At 48.4% G+C, this 16,905-nt stretch overlaps 1 protein-coding gene across 11 annotated transcripts in view; it reads left to right on the forward strand.

Moving 5' to 3' along the window:
- Positions 1 to 16,905, forward strand: part of LOC137539170 (uncharacterized) — an 892,710-nt gene that overhangs the window by 580,632 nt on the left and 295,173 nt on the right. The gene's annotated exons all lie outside the window — the stretch shown is intronic.

Below are 16,905 nucleotides of genomic sequence, written 5' to 3' on the forward strand. Positions count from 1 at the left end.
AATTTGCCACTGGTACCACGTGACACCGCCATATGTAGTGTCATCAGTGGTACTGGTGCTCATGGTGACCATTCAAAGACCCCAGACACAGGCGGAGGCCAGGTGTCACGCCAGCATGACAGGTGAGCATGCACCACTCACCGCGGGGAGGAGGGGTAGGGGGGTTACACATGCTCATGGAGGTGACTGGCCAGGGTCCATCGGTTGTCAGAAGATTGTACGCCATTACTTCCACGCATCCATCGGGCCCACGCACCTTTCAACTGAATCAGGCAGGGCCGAATTTTCTATAAGGCACTGTAGACACATGCCTACAGGCGCCTTATGAGAGAGGGGCAGCCCCAGCTCCTCCTCCTCAGAATATTGAGCTCAGGAATTTACAGTCTAATCCCTGCCTCACATCACTGACCTCGAGCACTTTCACCCTTATCCTTGTCTCGTGTCACCAAGGATGATATAAGACAGACAGTGATTAGAGTGTAAGATTCTAAGGACCATTAGTGACATAAGGAAGGTATTAGAGTTTTTGCTTGGGAGTGGCCTGTGTCAGGGGAGGAGTTTAGGGAACCAGAATGCCTTTGCTATGGGTCTCTGAGTTGTACATCTGGTCCTGGATTTAGGGCAGAAAAGATCGATCAGGAAGCCATGTTGTGGCATTGATATCTGCCAGATTCAATCATTAATCAAATCGCCTGATACTGATGCCAAAAATCGAGCAATGTATGGGCACCCAAGAAGTGAACTGAGTAAAGACCCAAGCTGTATTCACTAACCACCAGTAAGGCTCTGTTCCAGGGGCTTTGCTAGCTCCAAAGATCAGTGGCACGTGCCCCGTATCTATTCTGGGGTTCCCGGATGTCCCCCAGGCAGAGTCAGCTGTGGTGCCTCAATGGCGGGCATGCTGGGAGCTGTGGTGCATCAATCGGTGGTATGCTGGGTGCTGTGGTGCCTCTATGTGGGCATACTGGGTGCTGTGGTGCCATGCTGGGGGCTGTGATGCCTTTATGGGAGCATGCAGGAAACTGTGGTTCTTCTATAGGAGCATGCTGGGAGTTGTGGTGCCTCAATGGGAGGCCTGTGGTAACATGGAAGGGGATCCACTAGAAGGTCAGCGAATACTATGGGGGGGGCTGCCAGATAACCTGGTAGCAGGCCAGCCCGCCCAGCAGAAAGCCAGATCAGCCAGCACAGAAGCCAGGTCATGCAGCCTAGTTATGTTTAACCCTCCTGGCGGTAACCGCGAACGTAGTTCGGGGTAAGCCGCGCAGGAGGATTTCTCAGGCCCTGGTGGGCCGATTTGCATAATTTTTTTTTGCTACACGCAGCTAGCACTTTGCTAGCTGCGTGTGCACACCGATTGCCGCCGCTCCGCGCCGATTCGCCGCTACCCGCCGCGCCCCCCCCGACCCCTTGCGCAGCCTGGCCTATCAGCACCAGGCAGCGCTGAGGGGTGGATCGGGACTCATGATGACGTCATCACGGCCGCCGCCATGGCGACGGGAAAAGCCCTCCAGGAAATCCCGTTCTTTGCGGGTGGGGGGATGCCGCTGCACAGCGGCTATCATGTAGCGAGCCCTAGGCTCGCTACATGATTTAAAAAAAAAACAATAAAAAATAAAAAAAACTGCTGCGCTGCCCCCTGGCGGTTTTTAATAGACCACCAGGAGGGTTAAGTGACACTGCCTATTTATGTGATATGCTGTATTTTTTTCTCTTTTGCATTTATAGATAGGGGGCTTCATCCAACATTTTGCTGGGCAGGCCTACTTAGACCGCTGTTAAGTTCATGTACATTTAGCTCCACCCATGACCACACCCCCATTCTGGTGCGTGGCCACACCCATTTTCCGTCTGGCATTCCCAAAAGTGCCCCGGATCTCTTAGGATCCTAGCAACGCCCCTGCTCTGTTCCCACCTGCTGCCAGCCGGGGCACGTGCGGTCAGCGTGAGCTGCCACTATAGTGTCCACTCTGATAGTCTGCCGAGAGTCCTGAAGCCTGTGAAAATAATGCCTGGTCACACAGAATTCTCTGGGAGGAGAATTCCACATAACTAACAGCCTGGGCTGTGACATCACTGGGAGGGCGAGGCTACATTCAATATACAGCAGCATACAGATATAGGAAGTGTTTCCGATGCTGAAACCAGGGAAAATACTGTAAAAATTGGTATTCTGAATAATTTACTGCATTCTGCTATATGTCACTATTGTGCCCCTTTAACCACTTCAGCCCGCAGTGTTGTTTCACCTCACCTTATGCATCCGAGCAACTTTCACCTCCCATTAATTCGCCAATAACTTTATCACTACTTATCACACTGAAATGATCTATATCTTGTTTTTTTCGCCACCATTTACGCTTTCTTTGGGTAGTACATTTTGCTAAGAATTATTTTATTCTAAATATATTTTAACAGGAAGATTACGAAAGTAATGGAAAAAAATCATTATTTCTCAGTTTTTGGCCATTATAGTTCGAAATGAATACATGCTACCGTAATTAAAACCCACGTATTTAATTTGCCCGTTTGTCCCGGTTATTACACCATTTAAATTATGTTCCTATCACAATGTATGGCACCGATATTTTATTTGGAAATAAAGGTGCATTTTTTCAGTTTTGCATCCATCGCTTATTACAAGCCCATAATTTAAAAAAATAACAGTAAAACAGTGGTTTGCAAAAGTATTGAAGTTTTCCACATTTTGTCACATTACTGCCACAAACATGAATCAATTTTATTGGAATTCCACGTGAAAGACCAACACAAAGTGGTGTACACAGGAGAAGTGGAACTAAAATCATACATGATTCCTAACATTTTTTACAAATAAATAACTGCAAAGTGGGGTGTGCGTAATTATTCAGCCCCATTTGGTCTGAGTGCAGTCAGTTGCCCATAGACATTGCCTGATGAGTGCTAATGACTAAATAGAGTGCACCTGTGTGTAATCTAATGTCAGTACAAATACAGCTACTCTGTGACGGCCTCAGAGGTTATATATAGAGAGAGAATATTGGGAGCAACAACACAGTGAAGTCCAAAGAACACACAAGACAGGTCAGGGATCAAGTTAGTGAGAAATTTAAAGCAGGCTTAGGCTACAAAAAGATTTCCAAAGCCTTGAACATCCCACGGAGCACTGTTCAAGCGATCATTCAGAAATGGAAGGCGTATGGCACAACTGTAAACCTACCAAGACAAGGCCATCCACCTAAACTCACAGGCCGAACAAGGAGAGCGCTGATCAGAAATGCAGTCAAGAGGCCCATGGTGACTCTGGACGAGCTGCAGAGATCTACAGCTCAGGTGGGAGACTCTGTCCATAGGACAACTGTTAGTCATGCACTGTACAAAGTTGGCCTTTATGGAAGAGTGGCAAGAAGAAAGCCATTGTTAACAGAAAAGCATAAGAAGTCCCGTTTGCAGTTTGCCACAAGCAATGTGGGGGACAGAGCAACCATGTGGAAGAAGGTGCTCTGGTCAGATGAGATCAAAATGAAACTTTTTGGCCAAAATGCAAAACGCTGTGTGGCGGAAAACTAACACTGCACATCACTCTGAACACACCATCCCCACTGTCAAATATGGTGGTGGCAGCATCATCTCTTCTGCAGGGACAGGGAAGCTGGTCAGAGTTGATGGGATGATGGATGGAGCCAAATACAGGGCAAACTTGGAAGAAAACCTCTTGGAGACTGCAAAAGACTTGAGACTGGGGCGGATGTTCACCTTCCAGCAGGACAATAACCCTAAGGCTGCTTACACACCAAGACGTTACAGGCCCACGTTAGTGCGCCTGTAACGCTCCCCCAACGCACAGCAATGTAACACAAGTGGGCTGTTCACACAGCCCACGTTGCGTTACATGTAACGCTGCACGTTCTGTGCAAAGTGCAGCATGCTACGGCGTTGGAGCGGCTATAGCCGCGTTAGACTGTTTGCACATGCGCAGTGGGGGGCGGAGAGGAGGCGGGGAGAGCCAGCTACAGTAGCCGCGCACATGGCTACTTAATATTCACTGCACTGGCGGGCGCTGATTGGCCAGCGGGACCACGTGATGCGGAGTGTCTCGCTCCGCATCACGTGGTCCCGCTGGCCAATCAGCGCCACTCTGGGAGACATTATAGGACTCGAGCCGCCTAACGCGGCTCACTCTACCGTCGGCTCTTGCAGCACCATACGTTGTGTTAGGTGCACGTTATGCGACCTTAACGTGCCACCTAATGCAATGTCTTGGTGTGCAAGAAGCCTAAACATACAGCCAGGGCAACAATGGAATGGTTTAAAACAAAACATATCTATGCGCTAGAATGGCCCAGTCAAAGTCCAGATCTAAATCCAATCGAGAATCTGTGGCAAGATCTGAAAACTGCTGTTCACAAACGCTGTCCATCTAATGTGACTGAGCTGGAGCTGTTTTGCAAAGAAGAATGGGCAAGGATTTCAGTCTCTAGATGTGCAAAGCTGGTAGAGACATACCCTAAAAGACTGGCAGCTGTAATTGCAGCAAAAGGTGGTTCTACAAAGTATTGACTCAGGGGGGCTGAATAATTACACACACCCCACTTTGCAGTTATTTATTTGTAAAAAATGTTTGGAATGATGTATGATTTTTGTTCCACTTCTCACATGTACACCACTTTGTGTTGGTCTTTCACGTGGAATTCCAATAAAATTGATTCATGTTTGTGGCAGTAATGTGACAAAATGTGGAAAACTTCAAGGGGGCCGAATACTTTTGCAACCTACTGTACCGCTCTGGCTCCTTCTGCTCCACCGCCTCGCCAAACTCTACCTCATCTGGCAGTGCTAATTCAGCAATCGGTGCGTGGAAGCGGTGCAGCACAGCTGTTGCCATGCGTCAGCAGGCCTTATTAAAGCTAATCTGCCTTGGTATACTGTAAGCAGCACACAGGTGCTGAAATTTGGAAGGGAATACAGGAACAGACCCTGTTGAGGCTGGCACCGCTGGACCTGGAACCAGGCCTGGTTGTGTGTGATAATGGGAGCAATCTCATTAGCGCGTTACAGTTGGCAAAGCTGAGACACATCCCTTGCCTGGCCCACGTTCTGAACCTAGTGGTTCAGCGGTTCCTGAGGACATACCCAGACATGGCGGATCTTCTGCGGCGGCAGGGCAGGCTATCTGGACGGAAATATCCGTCCAGATAGACCTAAGTGGTTAAAAGATACTAGAGTCCAAACACAGATGAGAAACGCTCCCCCGCTCTCTTTTCTGCAGTCTCCTGTAGCTGCAATTGCCCCCAGGCCGCGTCTTCTGGTCGGCCAGGTCGGGTGCATTGCGGCTTTCTGGCCGGGCTGCACACGTGCTACAGCACGCAACCTCTGCCACCACGCCTACATTAGTACAGGAACCCCCGTCCAGGAGCGCTCTGCGCGTGCGTGTGACGTCACACGTCAACATCCATGCTGATGTACGTGTGGCGGTCTGCCGACTAAATAGCCTACCCGTCGATTCTGCCTACATTCTGTGACAAATGCATAGGCAGGAGGGTTAGGGAGGGATAGTAAAGTCTATGGGATGTAGGTTAGTACGACGATGTAAGCTATTTCATTGGACAGAGCTGGGACAAGGTCCTCCAGAACCCAAGGCTGAGACACCAAAGTGCACCCTCCCACCAGACTAAAGCTGCGTTCACACGTCTGATTTTTCCAAATGACCGGTCGTTCAGACCAGTCGTTTGGATGTCAAGTCAGACGTGTGTACAAACAATCATTCAGCTGACAAGACTGGTTTTGACAGATCCGCTTGGTGGATCAGTCAAAAACCAGTCTTTTCAGCTGAACGATCGTTTGTACACACGTGTGACTTGACGTCCAAACGACCAGTCGTTCAAAAATCAGACGTGTGTACGGGCCCTGGGGCACCTTAAGAGGTGCCCCAGGGCCACCAACCCTCTCCCCCCCCCCCCCTGTGTTCCTACCCTTTCTTATTTCTTTCTACTTCAGGCTGGGTCAATGTGCTGCATAAAAAAAGCATATAAAAAATGCATAAGCACTTTGTATGCGTTCTATAATACGTGGTTTTAAAAATGCTGGTTTTGTTGCATATTTTTCAAAAACGCACATAATGAAAGTCAATGGTGACGCAGAGGTATTGCGTTTTGGTGCATTTTGCATGCGTTTTTATATGCGGTTTTTTTTTTGGGGGGGGGGACATGTTTTATAATGTATTTCCGCTTCCTGTTGACTTACTGGTGATTTGCATAAAATTCATATAAAAAAACGCATACAAAATGCGTGCAGAACTCATATGTATTTTGTATATGCGAAGTGAAAATGCATTAAGACGCATGCAAAAGCATAAAAAACGCAGCAAAAACGCACATGACAGAAAATGCGAACTTTCACACACTGACAAGTGTGCACCCAGCCTCAAACGCAATAGGGGAATGACAGCCGTGTGAGTTGTGCGCCCCCTCCTACACTGCACCCTGAGGCTGGAGCCTCTCTTGCCTTTGCCTCGGCCCGGCCCTGTCATTGGATCACCGGCAGAGGTTGCGTGCTATAGCATGCGTGCAGCCCTGGCCAGAAAGCCACAATGCTCCCGACCCGGCCGTCCAGAAGATGGGGCCACGGGGAAATTGCAGCTACAGGAGGCAGCAGAAAGGAGAACGGGGGGGGGGGGGGGGGGGGGGATTGGAGCGGCGAGCATCAGGACAGCTCACCATACATGCCTCATATATGTTTGGGCTCTGGTATCCTTCAAGGAGGACTCCTGGGCATGTGTGAGACCAATGGAGTAAACTCTAGATGACCCTGGACGTTGCATATTGTATAAGTCATGCACTGTTGCTGCTGGAGAGTTGTGAATATGCAGTTATTGTGTCGCTGTGGTGAAAGGTTACGAACGAATAATTTGCTACCTGTTAATATGGAGAGGAATTGGATCCATTTGCTCTTATTAGTGTGACTTGTAATAAAACAGATGTGCCGAATCCGACCTGATTCCTCTTCATGGATCCACTGTGGTCCAAGTGCCTTCTGGGGCAGCTTTAAAGGGAAACTCCGTGAAGTGTCATTAGTATGGGCACAGAAAAGGAAAAATACATTTATAACATAGCCTTGTCAAGTTATTTCCCCCCGTTAATAGTTTCTTGCTGCAGAAGTGGTAAATGGTACCGGAACCAAAAATGAACGCTCTCCAAACATTAAAAACAAAATCTGCTGCTAAAATCCAGTAGTAAGTGGTGCTAGGACTGCCTTTCTCCTAGGGAAGTTTAGCTGTTTCCAGTGGCGTAACAATAGGGGCTGCAGGCTCTGCACCTGCGGGGGGCCCCTCTAGGGCCTGCTCAGGGCCGTTTCGGGGGGCCAGAGGGGTTGCAGCATGAGGAGAGAGCATGGGCACACATCGGCAGGGAGGGGCGACAGTCTCCCCCCCCCCCCCTCACCTCAGGCTCTCCCCTCAGCCAACCCCTCCAGCATCTATCAGCGGCAGCAGGCGGCGGGCAGGATCACATACCTTCATGCATTCCACCGCCGTTAGTATTAAGTGTCTGACACTACTTATGAGTTTCTTTATATGACCTGATGCAGCTCAGCTGAAGGAGGGGTCGTGGTACAGACTGAGTTCTTGGATAAGAGCACAGCCTACAGTTCTAGAAGTCTGTGCTCTTGGAAGTGGCACATAAAGGGGCTACTGCTTAGTAACTTTAAATTTTGATTAATAGCACATCAGCTAATCCATAGGGCTAACCAAAATCAGTAAATTTGGCCCCACCCGAAATTTTTCCAGAACTTTCAAATTGGGGAAAACGGCATTGAGGAGTTTAGTAATGAGTTCTTACACAGTTGAAAGGGGTAAAGATATTTGCATATGAACAACATTTATTTTAAAAGTTTATTATGTATAATATTTCAGGACAGGGAAATTTAGAGTGCGTGTACGCTTTAGCAGAGATCAGTACATACTGCAGCTAGTTTATTATAGGCACAGAGTAACACACTGCTGCTAGTTTACTTTCAGTACAGGTACAGAGTAACAGCTTATATGGTACATAATGGAGGTAGCAGAGACCAGCACACACTGCAGCTAGTTTACTATCAGTACAGGCACTGAGTAACAGCTTATATGGTACATACTGGAGATAGCAGAGATCAGTACACACTGCAGCTAGTTTACTATCAGTACAGACAATGAGTAACAGCATATTTGGTACATACTGGAGATAGCAGAGACCAGCACACACTGCAGCTAGTTTACTATCAGTACAGGCACTGAGTAACAGCTTATATGGTACATACTGGAGATAGCAGAAATCAGTACACACTGCATCTAGTTTACTATCAGTACAGGCAATGAGTAACAGCTTATATAGTACATACTGGAGATAGCAGAGAACAGCACACACTGCAGCTAGTTTACTATTAGTATATGCAGAGAGTAACAGCGTATACTGTACATACTGGAGGTCAGGGCTGTATTGAGGGTTCAGGCTCCCCTAAGCACCTCAGATCTATGATGTCCCCTCTCCCCTGAAAGGTAATCGGCGGCGCGGCAAAAAATTAGCGTGGCCACAAAATGCAGTGGGCGTGTCTATAACATGCAGTGGGCGTGGCCAATGAAAATTTCTTAGTAAGAGTGCAACCCAAAGTCTGTGGGCCCTTGTTTCCTTCCCGGATATGAGTAAAGTGCCCCTAAACAAGCAAGTTGGAAATGTTCCCACCATAAAAACATATTAGACAGTGTTCTCTCCCACAAAATAGTGGTAAGTATTAGAACGTGAGCTAGATTGTGAGCTCCTATGAGAAAAGTCAGTAACATGACTATGTTCTCTGCAAAGTGCTGCAGAAGATACCAGTGCTTTATAAATACATAATAATAATAATATGATAGGACATTAGACTATGGCAGGATTTAATTGTGAGCTCCTCAGAGGATAGAAGTGACATGACTATGTTCTCTGTAAAGTGCTGCAGAAGATACCAGTGCTATATACAGTGGTGTGAAAAACTATTTGCCCCCTTCCTGATTTCTTATTCTTTTGCATGTTTGTCACACTTAAATGTTTCTGCTCATCAAAAACCGTTAACCATTAGTTAAAGATAACATAATTGAACACAAAATGCAGTTTTAAATGATGGTTTTTATTATTTAGTGAGAAAAAAACCTCAAAACCTACATGGCCCTGTGTGAAAAAGAAATTGCCCCCTGAACCTAATAACTGGTTGGGCCACCCTTAGCAGCAATAACTGCAATCAAGCGTTTGCGATAACTTGCAACAAGTCTTTTACAGCGCTCTGGAGGAATTTTGGCCCACTCATCTTTGCAGAATTGTTGTAATTCAGCTTTGAGGGTTTTCTAGCATGAACTGCCTTTTTAAGGTCATGCCACAACATCTCAATAGGATTCAGGTCAGGGCTTTGACTAGGCCACTCCAAAGTCTTCATTTTGTTTTTCTTCAGCCATTCAGAGGTGGATATGCTGGTGTCTTTTGGGTCATTGTCCTGCTGCAGCACCCAAGATCGCTTCAGCTTGAGTTGACGAACAGATGGCCGGACATTCTCCTTCAGGATTTTTTGGTAGACAGTAGAATTCATGGTTCCATCTATCACAGCAAGCCTTCCAGGTCCTGAAGCAGCAAAACAACCCCAGACCATCACACTACTACCACCACCATATTTTACTGTTGGTATGATGTTCTTTTGCTGAAATGCTGTGTTACTTCTATGACAGATTTAACAGGACACGCACCTTCCAAAAAGTTCAACTTTTGTCTCGGCGGTCCACAAGGTATTTTCCCAAAAGTCTTGGCAATCATTGAGATGTTTTTTAGCAAAATTGAGACGAGCCTTAATGTTCTTTTTGCTTAAAAGTGGTTTGCGCCTTGGATATCTGCCATGCAGGCAGTTTTTGCCCAGTCTCTTTCTTATAGTGGAGTTGTGAACACTGACCTTAATTGAGGCAAGTGAGGCCTACAGTTCTTTAGATGTTGTCCTGGGGTCATTTGTGGCCTCTCGGATGAGTTTTCTCTGCGCTCTTGGGGTAATTTTGGTCGGCCGGCCACTCCTGGGAAGGTTCATCACTGTTCCATGTTTTTGCCATTTGTGGATAATGGCTCTCACTGTGGTTCGCTGAAGTCCCAAAGCTTTAGAAATGGCTTTATAACCTTTACCAGACTGATAGATCTCAATTACAGTACTTTTTGTTCTCATCTGTTCCTGAATTTCTTTGCATCTTGGCATGTCTAGCTTTTGAGGTGCTTTTGGTCTACTTCTCTGTGTCAGATAGCTCCTATTTAAGTGATTTCTTGATTGAAACAGGTGTGGCAGTAATCAGGCCTGGGGGTGACTACAGAAATTGAACTCAGGTGTGATAAACCACAGTTAAGTTATTTTTTAACAAGGGGGGGGCAATCACTTTTTCACACAGGGCCATGTAGGTTTTGATTTTTTTTCTCACTAAATAATAAAAACCATCATTTAAAACTACATTTTGTGTTCAATTATGTTATCTTTGACTAATAGTTAACGGTTTTTGATGAGCAGAAACATTTAAGTGTGACAAACATGCAAAAGAATAAGAAATCAGGAAGGGGGCAAATAGTTTTTCACACCACTGTAAATACATAATAATAAGAATAATAATATGGTAGGACATTAGACTATGGCAGGATTAGATTGTGAGCTCCTCAGAGGATAGACGTGACATGGCTATGTACTCTGTAAAGTGCTGCAGAAGATGTCAGTGCTATATAAATACATAATAATAGGGTAGGGTATTAGACTATGACTATGGTAGGATTAGATTGTGAGCTCCTCTGAGGACAATCAGTGTACTCTGTAAAGTGCCTTAGATGTCAGTGCTATATAACTACATATTGACACAGAGTTTAGTCAGTGAGTGATATTGTACTGTTCTATTAGTGCACTGCAGGCAGACCGCTGTCCGTAACTTTTTGTGTTCTATATTATTTTACTGTATCACTTGTATTCAGCTCATAGCCAGTGATCAACGTCAGTTACTTGCAATCACTGCCACTGGTCAGTCACTATGTTTACTCAGTGACATTGTACCATACTGTTAGTGCAGGCAGACCGCTGTCCACTCATTTTTCTGTTCTATATTATTTAAAGGGGCACTACAGCGAAAAACTGTAACATTTAAAGTATGTGCAAACTTATACAAATAAGAAGTACATTTTTTCCAGAATAAAATGAGCCATAAATTACTTTTCACCTATGTTGCAGTCACTTACAGTAAGTAGTAGAAATCTGACAGAAGTGACAGGTTTTGGACTAGTCCTTCTCTTCATAGGGGATTCTCAGCAAGGCTCTTATTATTTATAAATATATTCCCTAAAAAGGATTTAAACAATGATGCTGGCCAGCTTCCCTGCTCACTACACAGTTTTTTGGCAGTTGGACAGAGCAAATGCCATTCACTAAGTGCTTTTGATTATTTTCAAGAATCCCCTATAAAGAGATGGACTAGTCCAAAACCTGTCATTTCTGTCAGATTTCTACTGCCTACTGTATGTGGAAAACAACATAGGAGAAAAGTAATTTATGGCTCATTTCACTCTGTAAAAATGTACTTCTTATTTGTATATGTTTGCACAGATTTTAAATTTTTCGCTGTAGTGCCCCTTTAACTGTATCACTTGTATTCAGCTCGTAGCCAGTGATCCACGTCAGTTACTTGCAGTCACTGCCACTGTCAGTCACTAATTTTACTCATTGACATGGTACTGTGCTAGTAGCGTGCAGCCAGTTACTTTGCTGTGCGTATAGGGCAGTCAAACCGCGGTGCTGTTTAGTGATTTTCGAGTTCTATTACAGTGTATTCAGTATTTGTGAATTGCACCGTCCGCGCATTTGTTTGTTTGTTTGTTTTTTTTGTTTGTTTTTTGTTTTTTTCTGAAAAATCAATAAAAGCCCCCTGATATATTTGTCTGTCCCATGCCCACACAGGTATTGACTGTAAAAAGCAGCACACTTTCTCCACCTTGAAATCTTGTGCATAGTATACAACATGTCTGGCAGGGGTCACGGCAGCAGAGGGAGTGCCATTGCCTCCGCCACTTCTGGGACTGATCCACTTCCAAGGTGAGGGCGCTCAGCTGTAGCGGGTGCAGCAGAGAGGCGTCTATCCGCAGCACTGCCTGGGCCGAGTCAGCTGACAGCGATGTCACTTATTTTCAGCACCTTGGCTCGACGCCGTGTGGTCGTTCAGGAGTTGGATTCTTCTGTGATGCTGCTGCTTAGTCCTTAGACCTCCTCCTGCTGATGATGATGTGTTTAAGTACTAAAGTCTGTGTTCCCACTGCCAGGGCCACGGATTATTATTGATGTCCCAACTTGTTGGAACTCCACTCTAGCGATGTCGGAGCGGCTGTTGTAGCACAGAACGGCTCTTACCAACAGTGGTGCTCACCGCCAGGTCGTGATCACGCTTACGCGTGGATTCACGACCATTTTGACGCATTCCGCCTCGGACACGAAAATCCGTGAATAGATTTTCAACCACGAAAATCTACTTCGGCTTCGCGTGAATGCGGACAGAAATCCGCATTCACGCTCGTGAAACCCGGGGCTGAAGTCGTGGTTTGCGGAAATGCGTCAAACTATGCGGAAGTGACACATTGCAGGCCAATCAGAGTGCCCCAGCCAGGCCCTAGCAACCAATCACAGGAGGGGAGCTATGCCCCCCCCTCCTGAATATAAAGCGGCGGCCATGATGGAAAAGCTCTGTCCTTGCTACTAGACTGTGGTGCTGAGAGGATTATCTCCAGGCCATTGTTGTTTGAGCAAGTGCATTTATTGTGTTAAAAACAAAGCGTTTTTTTTGCTAACACTGCTCTTATACTGTACACAGTTAGCTAGTCAGTGAGTGATTGCTGTAGTTAGTTGTAGTCAGTGTAGTGTAGTGGGAGTGTGGGAGTCTAGTGATTATTTAACTGTGTGTAGTGCTGTGCAGGCAGGTTCAGTGCTGCAGTGTAGTGGGAGTGGGGATTATCTGTGTGTAGAGTGCAGGCAGGCAGGTTAGTGCAGCTGCAGTGTTCACTTGTATATTCCAGTGACCGTTATACACTTGTACTATTTGCAGGCAGCCAGTCACACCGCCAGCGCCGCCACTCTCTGCCAGCGCTGTTCATTCATTCTGTCAGTGACCTTGTGCCGTGCCCAGTGCCCACTGCTCGCTCGCTCGCTGGCATATGAGCATCTCATTACACAGTGTGACATCCTTGTGTGCCCACTGCATCCTTCAGTGACCTAGTTGTATATCCAGTGCCCACTGCTGTGCCCACTGCATCCTTCAGTGACCTTGTACTGTGGCCACTGCATCCTTCAGTGACCTAGTTGTATATCCAGTGCCCACTGCTGTGCCCACTGCATCCTTCAGTGACCTTGTACTGTGCCCACTGCATCCTTCAGTGACCTAGTTGTATATCCAGTGCCCACTGCTGTGCCCACTGCATTCTTCAGTGACCTTGTACTGTGGCCACTGCATCCTTCAGTGACCTTGTACTGTGCCCACTGCATCCTTCAGTGACCTTGTACTGTGCCCACTGCATCCTTCAGTGACCTTGTACTGTGGCCACTGCATCCTTCAGTGACCTAGTTGTATATCCAGTGCCCACTGCTGTGCCCACTGCATCCTTCAGTGACCTTGTACTGTGGCCACTGCATCCTTCAGTGACCTTGTACTGTGGCCACTGCATCCTTCAGTGACCTAGTTGTATATCCAGTGCCCACTGCTGTGCCCACTGCATCCTTCAGTGACCTTGTACTGTGGCCACTGCATCCTTCAGTGACCTAGTTGTATATCCAGTGCCCACTGCTGTGCCCACTGCATCCTTCAGTGACCTTGTACTGTGGCCACTGCATCCTTCAGTGACCTTGTGCTGTGCCCACTGCATCCTTCAGTGACCTTGTACTGTGCCCACTGCATCCAGTGATTCATTACTAGCAACATGTCTGGCAGGGTTTCGCGGGGTGAGAGGAAAGGGAGTTCAATTGCCTCAGCCACTTCTGGGACTGCTCCACGTCCAGGGAGAGGACGCCCAGCTGTACGTGGTCGTGATGCAGCAGAAAAGGGGGCAGCAAAGCCTGGGCCGAGTCAGCGGACGCCATTGTCCAAATATTTTAAAGTTTCTTTCTCCCCGTGTGGTGGTTGAGCAAATGGAACCTGACGTACTCATGGACATCATGACTTCCTCCCAGACCTCTACTGTGAGCACCACTCCAAGCAGTAGCAGCAGCAGCCAACATCCCACGCTTGTTGTGACATCCACCCCAGCACCCACTGGTCAGCAGCCCTCCCAGGATGACAGCGTTCTGTCCCTCAGTCCGGCATCTGGGAACCTGCTGATGCAAGAACCACAGGACTTACTGGGGACTGATGTGGCAGAGATTGAGATCGGGCCACAATCACAAGCGTTGTTGAGTTCTGGTGATGAAGAAGAGGGGTCTGTGTCTGGGGATGTAGGGACAGAAGAGGAGGCGGGGGAGTCAGAGGAAGAGCTGGATTATGATGATGCTGCTGATGATGACGTTGTGGACCCTAACTATGTGCAGCCTGCTGAGTCCGTGGAAGAATGGTCAGAGCAGGATGACGAGTCACCTCGGCCTAGGCAAGGATATCGCCATATGTCAGGCAGGGGCAGGGGCATCGGCAGCAGTGGGCGTGGAGGAAGTAGACAGGACACTGCTTCAGCCGGCACCACCACCATGCAACCCCCGGCAACTACTACCACACATTGCTCCGCTGCACCCTCTGCTAGTGGGGGCCGCAGTAAATTAAAGTCACCAGTATGGGATTGCTTTGAGGAATGTACTGATGACAAAAGGTATGCGGTGTGCAGGTTATGCAGCAAAAGATTGAGCCGTGGGAAAAGTCTGAGCAAGATGGGTACCTCATCCCTCCAGGGCCACCTGAGAAGCCGCCACTGCCGCGAGTATGCGGACTTTAAGAGGAAGCAGGCACTGCTGGCAGGGGTTCCTGAGAGCAGAAGGCCCACCAGCGCAGCAGCATCCTCCCTCCCTCAGGGTCGTGAATCCCCCACAGCAGCAGCAGTAGTAGCACGCAAGCGCTCTTCCACCTCGGCTGCTCAGGACACAGACATTTGAGGCTGGCAGCCAGTGTTCGTCTCTCTCCTCTGTCTCCCCTGCATCCCAGCGTCGTCAGACCCTGCTGAGCGACACCTTTCAGGGTCTGACTAAGCCTCTGCCTCCAAGCCACAGGCGGATCCGCAAACTAAATGGCTTGCTGGCCCGGGCCATGGCATCACAGCTGCTTCCCTACTCCCTGGTGCAGGAGGGGAGCGCCATGCGGACGCTGCTCCAATTTGGCATCCCCGAGTGGCAAGTCCCCAGTCGCCACTATTTCAGCAGGAGCGCGATCCCAGCACTCCACAAGTTTGCGGTGGAAAACGTGGCCCGTTCCCTGGACTACTCTGTGGGCAAGCGGGTCCACGTGACCATGGACTCGTGGAGTAGCAGATTTGGGACAGGTCGCTACCTGTCCTTTACGGCCCACTGGGTGACACTGATGGAAGGGAGGGAGGACAAGAGCGCATCAGCCCAGCTAGTGGTGCCACCACGCGGGATCAGGGGGGATGCAGAAGGGTCCTGTCACGACACTCCCTCAGCACCCGGAAAGCAACCCGCCTCGGCAGCAGCAGCGCCAAGCCTCGGCACTGCCAAGCCCTTTTAAAATTGGTGACCCTGGGGAAGGAGAGGCTTACGGCCACCAACGTCCTGGCCGCCCTCAGGAAGCAGGAGCGGAGGTGGCTGACCCCCAGAGGCCTGGAAGTGGGGTATGTGGCAGCCGATAACGGGGCCAACCTGGTGGCAGCAGTGCAGCAGGGAAACCTCCAGCACATCCCCTGCTTAGCCCACGTGCTCAATCTTGTGGTGCAGAGCTTCTTGCGCACCTACCAGGGGATGAGCGAGCTGCTGCAGGATGCCCGGGCGGTGGTACGCTTTTTCCGCCTGTCAGCCACTGCCTCTGCACTCTTGTCCACCTTACAGCAGCAGTATGGAAGGCCACAACACCGGATGATCATCGACATGCCAGTTCGCTGGAATTCGACTCTGGCCATGTTGGAGCGGCTGTGTCAGCACAGGCTGGCTCTTAGGGCCTACATGCTAGACCCAAGTGTCCCCAGCAACCAGCAAGTCCCCATGATTACTGCCACTCAGTGGACACTGATGCAGCAAGTATGCCTGGTGCTGAGTCCCTTCCTGGAGGCAACCAAGATGGTCAGTGAGGAGCGGGCCTCTGTGTGCCAGTGGGTGCCCTTGGTTTGTCTACTGGAGCAGGCAATGAGGGGGAAAGGGATCGGTGATCGGGAACCATGTTCCCTTTCACTGATCCCAGGGCTACCGGGGGACACAGCGGGAGCGCGCCCGCGATCGCGGGAGCGCTGCAGAACTGCCGCCCAGACGTGAGCTTCACGTCCGGGCGGCGGAAATGGTTAAAATCCATTTTCTCAAAAACTAAAAGTTCTTTTTGATTTTCTTTTAAGTTGTAGCCCCTTATCACCATTACAATCCATGCTATTTCGGATATTGTAGCATGTATGGGGGCTTTGCTATTAACGTTAAAAGAACATCCGGATCACGGGCCGTTGATCACCGTGATTGACTTATTCGGTTTGAATTTGTGATTCAGTTTCAAATCCAGATTTTAATCACGACGGTTCGGGATTTTTTTTTAGCTACGGCCGGGTTTGTCGAAACCGTGGATGAAGGAATCTGGGGTATCCGAGCACCACTATGCTGGAAAGATCCACAGACACTGCTGCTAGTTTATCTTCAGTACAGGCCAGGGGCGTTGCTAGGATCCTAAGAGATCTGGGGCACTTTTGGGCATTACAGCCAAAAAAATGGGAGTGGCCATGCACTGGAATGTGGATGTGGTCATGGGTGGAG

The sequence above is a fragment of the Hyperolius riggenbachi genome, chromosome 11, assembly GCF_040937935.1.
Source record: "Hyperolius riggenbachi isolate aHypRig1 chromosome 11, aHypRig1.pri, whole genome shotgun sequence".
Lineage (NCBI taxonomy): Eukaryota > Metazoa > Chordata > Amphibia > Anura > Hyperoliidae > Hyperolius > Hyperolius riggenbachi.